This window comes from Lagenorhynchus albirostris, chromosome 4 (genome assembly GCF_949774975.1).
Source record: "Lagenorhynchus albirostris chromosome 4, mLagAlb1.1, whole genome shotgun sequence".
Lineage (NCBI taxonomy): Eukaryota > Metazoa > Chordata > Mammalia > Artiodactyla > Delphinidae > Lagenorhynchus > Lagenorhynchus albirostris.
The window spans coordinates 80,414,415-80,422,628 of record NC_083098.1 but is presented as its reverse complement, the minus strand read 5'-3'; positions in this window follow the sequence as shown (position 1 = coordinate 80,422,628).

The following is an 8,214-nucleotide window of genomic DNA, read 5'->3' as shown; positions in this document are numbered from 1 at the left end:
GACCCTTGGAGATCTAGATTTTACACCAATGCTGTGGCTGGACTGGCCCTTGGCATTCTTATGTTGCCAGCTGCCCTCAGCAATAATCACAGGAAACTTTGAAAGAAACAAGGTCTTTACTTACAAGTTCTGGAAATTACATAGCACAACTGGGGCCGCACAGAGAGGTAGGAGAGCGAGAGAGAGAGAGAGAGGGAGAGAGAGAACGTGGGCCTGGGGTTCTACCTTTATTAGGATCAAGGGTGGGGGACTAAGGAGTCATGAGCCCACTTTTCATTGGTGAATTTAAAACATCAGAGCAGGACTTTAAAGTGTGGGAGGAGAAAAAAAACAAGTGGTCCATGTGGTCAGCTATCAAAACCAACTAAGGTCTCTGAAACAAAGGAGGGGACCAGGCATGGCCTGGCTCTTGAACTAATCCTGTGCCTGGCAATATGTTTCTTTGAGACAGCCAACTTTGACGTGGAGGCCTCTGCACGCTTGCATTACAAAAAAGAAAAGACCCAAATGTCAGGGCTTACACTACAGTTATAGACCCTCTCAATTAAATTGTAGGGATTTTAGGAATGTTAATGTTCCACAGCAGCCACATGAGTGGCCCAAGTGATAAAAGGGACTGTAGTGGGAGGAAATATTGATTGTCAGGTTGTTTATAAATCGATCCATAAAAAACTCAAAAAGGGAGGCAGCATATTCACTGAGCAGATACTTCGCTGTTCTCTCAGTGGAAGTTGGTACAATTTTTGGACAGTAAGAATTCTTACACAAACTTTGCAACTAGTACATGTTCTTTTTGTTGCAATATGTATATTTGTAGTCACTTATAAAAAGTGCATATGTGTCTTAGTGTCGTCCCCTTAATCCTAAATCTTTCACACCAGGGAGGAGACATCATTCATGAGAGGTGAGAATTACTGGGCTTCAAATCTTAAACTTCAAACCTGAAAAGGTACATTTGACCAAGAATGTTGCAGAGAAATCTATATGCAAGGCAGAAGATAATTGGAAGATTAGTTAGTGAGGTGGAATCAGAGCCTGGGGACTTTATTTCAGCTCTCTATGATTCCACGTCTGGCCAGCAGATAAAGTTCTTGGTTCAAGGAACTCACAGCTGTGGACCCTGTAAGGGCACTGTCAACCTTTGCTTCTTGAACCCTTTCTTCTTTTTTTGTTTCTTGTTTATCTTCATTCTGATGGACACATGTTTTTCTTCAGCTATACTGAAACCATTTATTAAGTTATACCAACCATTCTGACCTGTACACCATTCCTTTTTCTTGAAGTGGTTTTGGATATTCATGATCTCATCTCTTACAGATAGATTTTAGGCTTTAAGAGAGCAATGTTTTCGCTCTGATTTCCAAAACTCGGAAGGAAACAACAGAACCACTATTGTGAGCATCAAAGTGAGCACAGAATTTACTGACTGGCAAAGCAAGAGAACACACACCTGTGAAAAATTCAATGAATATTTTTCTGAGGGGAAACTGCAGGAAGCATTATGAGCTAGGGAAGTGGTGGGAGTTCATGGTGGTTTTGTTAGATGAGGATTGGTGTTTATTTTCTGGATAAAGCACAGGGGTACGTAAGTCTCTACAAGTTTAGTTAAAAATAAGCCCCATGGTACATTGGTCAGGAAAGGGTCTTTCAGTTGTGCCCAGTGTTAAAGAGAAAACCCCAAGCCCAAAAGTATATCACTTGTGCTATAGCTGGTGAAAGTTCAATGTACCTGATGGCCTAATAGCTTCAGTTGGTTAGAAGCATTTGTGGTGAAACACAGAATTTAGGCTAAATATATCACAGGCAATTACTGCTATAAGTTGAAAATCTTTCTTTTACATATCTCATTACAGCCATAATTTACCACTTGCCATAATTATATCCAGGGCTTATATTCTATCCTGGGACGATACTTTAGAGCTTATTTACATTTGTATTTCATCATAGTATATAGCACAGTACCTGGATATAGTCAATGCTCAATGAAAATTGTTGAATTAATGAAAACTAAATAAGGTAACTGAACATTTTTGTATCATTTTTTAGAATTTTCTCAAGATTAATGTATATGCATTATGAATACAAATTGTGTAACAGGATTTCTTAACATTTTATCAGAGTAACATACTCTAAAATATCACATAACATAGTGAAATCCCCATCAATTTTAACTTTTCTCTTTTCTCAGTCATTTCCAATTTGCAGTTTATTAAAACTGTTTCACTTATATGTTTACTTCTCTGTGCTTCCAATTAACGGATAAATTGATTCAATGATAAGTTGAATATCCACTATTCTTGTTCACAGCATTTAACAAAGAGGACTAATAATGAATACACTCCCAAATTCATTTGACAGAATTGATTTTCAGGACTGACCATTTAAAATATATTTCTCACATCATGGAATGGCCTTTATAACTTACATGAGCTTGTTTTAGTGTATATATATATATATATATATATATATATATATATATATATAAATGTGATATATAGATCATGGAGTTAGAAACAGTAATAACTCATAGTAATTAGCAAAACTGATAAATTAATTGATAACAGCAAATATTAAAGACAAACATTTCTATTAAAAAATAGATGCATCACACTCCTTGGTATTTACCCAAAGGAGTTGAAAACTTATGTCTACACCAAAACCTACACATTGATGTTTACAGCAACTTTATTTGTAACTGCCAAAACTTGGAAGCAACCAAGATGTTCTTCAGTCTGTGAGAGGATAAATAACTGTGGTGTATCCACACAATGGAATATTATTCAGTGCTAAAAAGAAATAAGTGATCAAACTATGCAAGGACATATAGAAATATTACATGCTTATTACTAAGTGAAAGAAGCCAGACAGAAAATGCTATATCCTGTATGTTTCCAACTATACGATATTTTGGAAAAGGCAAAACTAAGGAGACAGTAAAAAAACAGTCAGTGATTGCCAGGGGTTGGGAGGAGGAAGAATTAATTAATACGCAGCACACAGAGGATATGGGAAATCTCTGTACCTTACTCTCCATTTTGTTGTGACCCTAAAACTATTTTTTTTTTTTGCAGTACACAGGCCTCTCACGGTTGTGGCCTCTCCCCTTGCGGAGCACAGGCTCCGGACACGCAGGCTCAGTGGCCATGGCTCACGGGCCCAGCCGCTCCGCGGCATGTGGGATCTTCCCGGACCGGGGCACGAACCTGTGTCCCCTGCATCGGCAGGCGGACTCTCAACCACTGCACCACCAAGGAAGCCCATAAATCATTTATTTTGACAAAGAAGGGAGATAGGAGACATTACATTCATCCAACGAAATGATACCAGAGGACCTACATCATCTTTTTCTGGAAGAACAGAATCAAGTTTCTCCACTAAGACAGCCACTGAGTTTCATTTCCGAGATTTCCCTAGCAATCATTTCTGCAAACCTGTAGGCTTGCATCCAGTAACACAAGCTGCTTTCTCCCCACTGTTTGACCTCAGCCAATTTAATTAGCTTCTTTGGATTTCAGTTTTCTCATCAATAGAATGAGGTTTTTGGACTATATGATGTATAAAAACATCTCCTATAACTACTGAGATATTGCAGGTAAGTGTACCTTAAAAAATAAATAAATAAAAGGCTACACTCTTAATGTAGCCACAGCAGAAGCTTCTGATGGCAGACTATTACCTGTGATGCAAAGCTGTTTGATATACAGCCTGAATGTGCCAACAATTTCTGCTCACATATTTTATTGCAAACTTAAATCTACTGCAATCTGCAGAGATGCTTTTCAGTAGAGCCCCTAGGCATTTTTTTTTTCTGACAGTTGTTTACTTTTTTCATCTTCTTAGTGCAACTTTAAAAGGGATTATTCTTCTTATTCTTTACTCTAGATGTGACAATTTCTTTCCTTGGGAGCAAGAAAGAAGTTCTACAACTGCCAAAGAGAAATAAGCACAAAATTTTGGAAATGATACTGTCCTTAAGGTAACTAACTCCCTTTCAAATAAATGAATATTTATGTGAAGAGTTTAATAAAACTAACATTAAGAATCAAAGCAATTAGAAGAGGCAAATTAATCAGCAAGTAATGATTCACAATGAAAGAATAAAAGATGTCAGAGAAACAAAAAATAAAACAGGTAAGAACTAGATGCTAATGTGATTATCTAAGATGAAGTCACAGAAAAATTAATTCCCTTCAGGAATAAATATCTATTTTCCTTGGCAGTTGTACACTTAGAAATGCACTTCGCTGGGCTGTTTACGAATCCTTTCATCCCTGTAATGAACTTTATTGTTCCCCAGTATCCATCTTCATTTTTCTCTCCTATCAGCACCTAGTTTTTCCTTTGAAGAAGACCTTGCTGACTTTGTGTGAAAGCCATGTGATTCTGACTAGAATGACAGTACACCTTCTGGTAGAAACATTGTAAGAGCTAATGTGTCTTTTATTGCTGTCTCTTATTTTGCTACTGTTATACTTGTTGGGTTTGGATACTTTTTCAGTTTAAACACTTCTAATCCTAATGCCTCCGCCCATTTTATGAAGATAAAAATTATACACCAACATCCATATTAAATTACTTATAAGTAATTTAATTTTTTATAGCAAAATCCATCAAAACTCTTAATGAAGTCCTCTTAAATGAAACACAGTTGCTCACTGACATAGTTTTGGAAGAGGACATAACTTTCACCTTCTTCCTAGTGAAGCTGTGTGTGCCCAAACATACGACAGTCCAAAGAACATTGGGCTTTCCCTTGGGGTTATGGAAGTTAGTCGACTGAGAACCAAAGCTCTGGGCCATTCGTGTGTGACTTAATTTGATGCAGGAGCACCCCATCGTCTCAGCAGGTCAAAGACTTTAAACTGGGGCATCAAATAGGTTTCTATACACCCCAAACAGTAAGAGTAAGAATGCCAAAGACAAGTCATTTTAGTTATTTCTAAATCCCTGAATCAATTTTCCATTGAGAAATTTGTGGACTTTGCTTTTAAGGATCTTTTTAAACCATAAAGACCTATATCCCATGAAGTTAGAAAGTAATCGGGTTGGTTTTCATCTGACAAGACCACCACGAAAGTTTCAAAAGTGCAAAATGGAACGAAATGCTGCTTTTTCTCTTGTAGTCCTAGTGAATTTTTGAAACCAGTAGATAATACCTGTGATGAGTGGAAATCAGAGACCAGTTGATACATTTCAAGTGTGAAACACGGACAATTATACTAATCATAGGATTGTTTTGAGGATTAATTGAGGTAATATTTATAACATGCTTAGAAGAGTATGTGACAGATAGTTAGCTCTTTATAAATGTATATAAATAAATCATATCTATTTCATGTTTGCATCCTCATGGCTTAATACTGTATTCTTGGATACATAAGGAAATTCCTGAACAATGTCAACACACACCATACAAGCTATTCTGTGACTGTAAAGCTTGTTTTTCTCATTTCACAAAAGGATACCCTAAGATATGGCAAGTGCTTTTCTCAACTATTTTATTTTCTACTCTCTGACCTCAAAAACTCACTCAATACCACTGTTTTTGTTTTATTACCTTTTTATATATGGTTCCAAAACTCTAGCCCTGAACTTTTTCCCAAGCTCCATTTACAACTACCTGTGAGATATTTAATATTTATGCTTCACATTTTGGTAAACAGCAATTACATTCTCCAATCTAGCAGAGTTAGAAAATTTGGATGCCTCCCTCTCTCTCTACATCAAATGAACTCAGTTAATTCTATCTCAAAATGTCTACCAATCACTCCTTCATCCTTATTCGCTCCAGCGACTCCTTCAGGCCCTTACTGTGTCTCACCTAGATTATAACATAGAAGACTCTCCTCTCTCTGCCTCTGTTTCTCTCTCATTACTTCATCCACTTTCCTCTTCAATTCATTTACACACCATTGTCATAGTAGGCTTCCTAAGGAAAACCTGTGTTATTTCCTTACAATCACTTCTGCACGGAATGATAGTGAAACGGTAAGTAGCAAAGACCCTATCCAAGGTCCTTCAGAAACTTGGCTGAAATTGTTCTTTCCATATATAACACCAGCCAATTTTTCTCCTCCTTTCCCCAGATACTTGCTATTTTCTGATATAAAATATTTATAAAGCCTTAATTTATGTGCACAATTTGAAAAACAATCAAAAAAAAATAAGTCACAGAAGACTTAAAAAACTAACTGAAACGTGAATTCCAAGCTGTATTTTCCACTGTAGACATGTTGGGGCACCATTTTAGCTGGTTAATAGCAACTCTGGAGATCCAGATCCTTTGTTAACATCATGTTAAGTTGCTCTAAGTTTGTGTGTGTACCTGTGATAACTATTGAACTGATATTAAATATTTATTAATGGTATTACTGTTAAAAATGCTCCAACATATCAGTAACTTTGAAACAGAATTTAGAGGTCATAAAAATTATTGTATATATATATAATTTTTAAATTTATGATTCCCTTTCTTATGGGCTGAATTGATATTTAAAGTTCACATGTTGAAGTCTTAACCCCGAGTACACCTCAAAATGTGACCATATTTAAAGATAAAGTCTTTAAAGAGGTAATTAAGTTAAAGACAGGTCATTAGAGTGGGCCCAAATCCAATATGACTGGTGTCCTTATCAGAAGAGGAGATTAGGACACAGACAGGTATTGAGAGAAGACCATATGGAGACACAGGGAGAAGATGGTCATCTATAAGCCAGGGAGGAAGGCCTCAGAAAAAACCAACACAGCTGACACCTTGGTCTCGGACTTCTAGACTCCAGAACGGTGAGAAAAAAAATTTCTGTTTATGCCACCCCCTCTACTGTACTTTGTTCTTGCAGCCCTAGCAAATCAATAGACCCTTCAAATATGTTTAAAAACATAAATACAATAGTTGCAGATTACTGTACTATGCAAGAATGTAACTTCCCTATTATACATTCCCTTGTATGGGGAAATGAGCCTCCATTTATATGTTTTTAATTATATGTGCTCTTCAGAAACCCTTGCCTCAAGTAAAACGCCGAGGTTCTAATCTTGGCCATTTTCCTCTTCTGAGCATTAACTCAATGTCATACCTTTTTACTCATTCACCCTCGCTCAGCAGAGTTTAATGGAGTGGTTAAGGGTGTAGACTCTGGAGCCAGTCCACCTGGGCTCACAGCCCACTTCATCACTAACTCTGTGACTTTAGGCAGTTACTTAAAAAGCCTGGGCCACATTTTTCTCAGATATGTGTACAGTAGAAACAATCATAAGAGTACTTGCATTAGAGGGCTCTGTAAGAATTGAGTTGATATATACAAAGTGTGTAGAATAGTATTGGGAACATAGTAAGTACAATTATGCTAGCAATGATCCCTCTGCTTGATTAGGCTCCAGTTATCTCTTTCAGAAAACCTTTTTATCCTTCAAGGCCCAGAAAAAAAATGATACCTCAACTTTGAAACTTAGAGTGACTCCACTTCCCCTTTCTTCCCAGGTTGAATACTAAATGATCTTGTGTTGTCAAAGGTATTGTAGAGGTTTGAGCTTTGGTTTTTAATCTGAATTCAAATATAGATTTTTTTCCATTTACCTATTATACAATTTCAGACAATTTGCTTAATTTGTCTGAGTCTGCACATCTAGTACATTACATGACAGGCAGGCTCAGTATTTTTCTAATAAATACATATTTCATCTTGGGTCTGGGAGGATAATGTCAACCAAATAAGATATTACAGTATTCCCAAAGTGTGAGACTAATGGAGGTACCAAGATAATTTTAGGCTGAACATAGACATGGCCTTAAGGACACTGAATCATACAGAGAAAACTCTTCTTTCAATTTTACTTCAATACTGCTGATTAGGTCAAGAAGAATTATCTCAGTTTGGTGCTATGTTTTAAAATTCTTTAATGCTTATTCATCCCCATTTTTAATCAAGAGAGATTCTGAGCCTTTATCAGGTAACATTTATTTAGAATTGAATCACATTTAGTATTAATTATACTTATTTTTACTTTGAAATTTAGGACAGGTCACAGTGCTTTTTCCATTTATAGAAAATGATACAAATTTTTCTTTTAAAATAAACTCATTCAAGTATAAAAGGTAAGTTGATTTAAAGAAAAATATCACTTAATAATAGTGGTATGAGGACATGGTGAAAATCGAGGATAATATTAAAATTACTGAAATTTGGGCAACACTAACTTATATGAATTATTAGA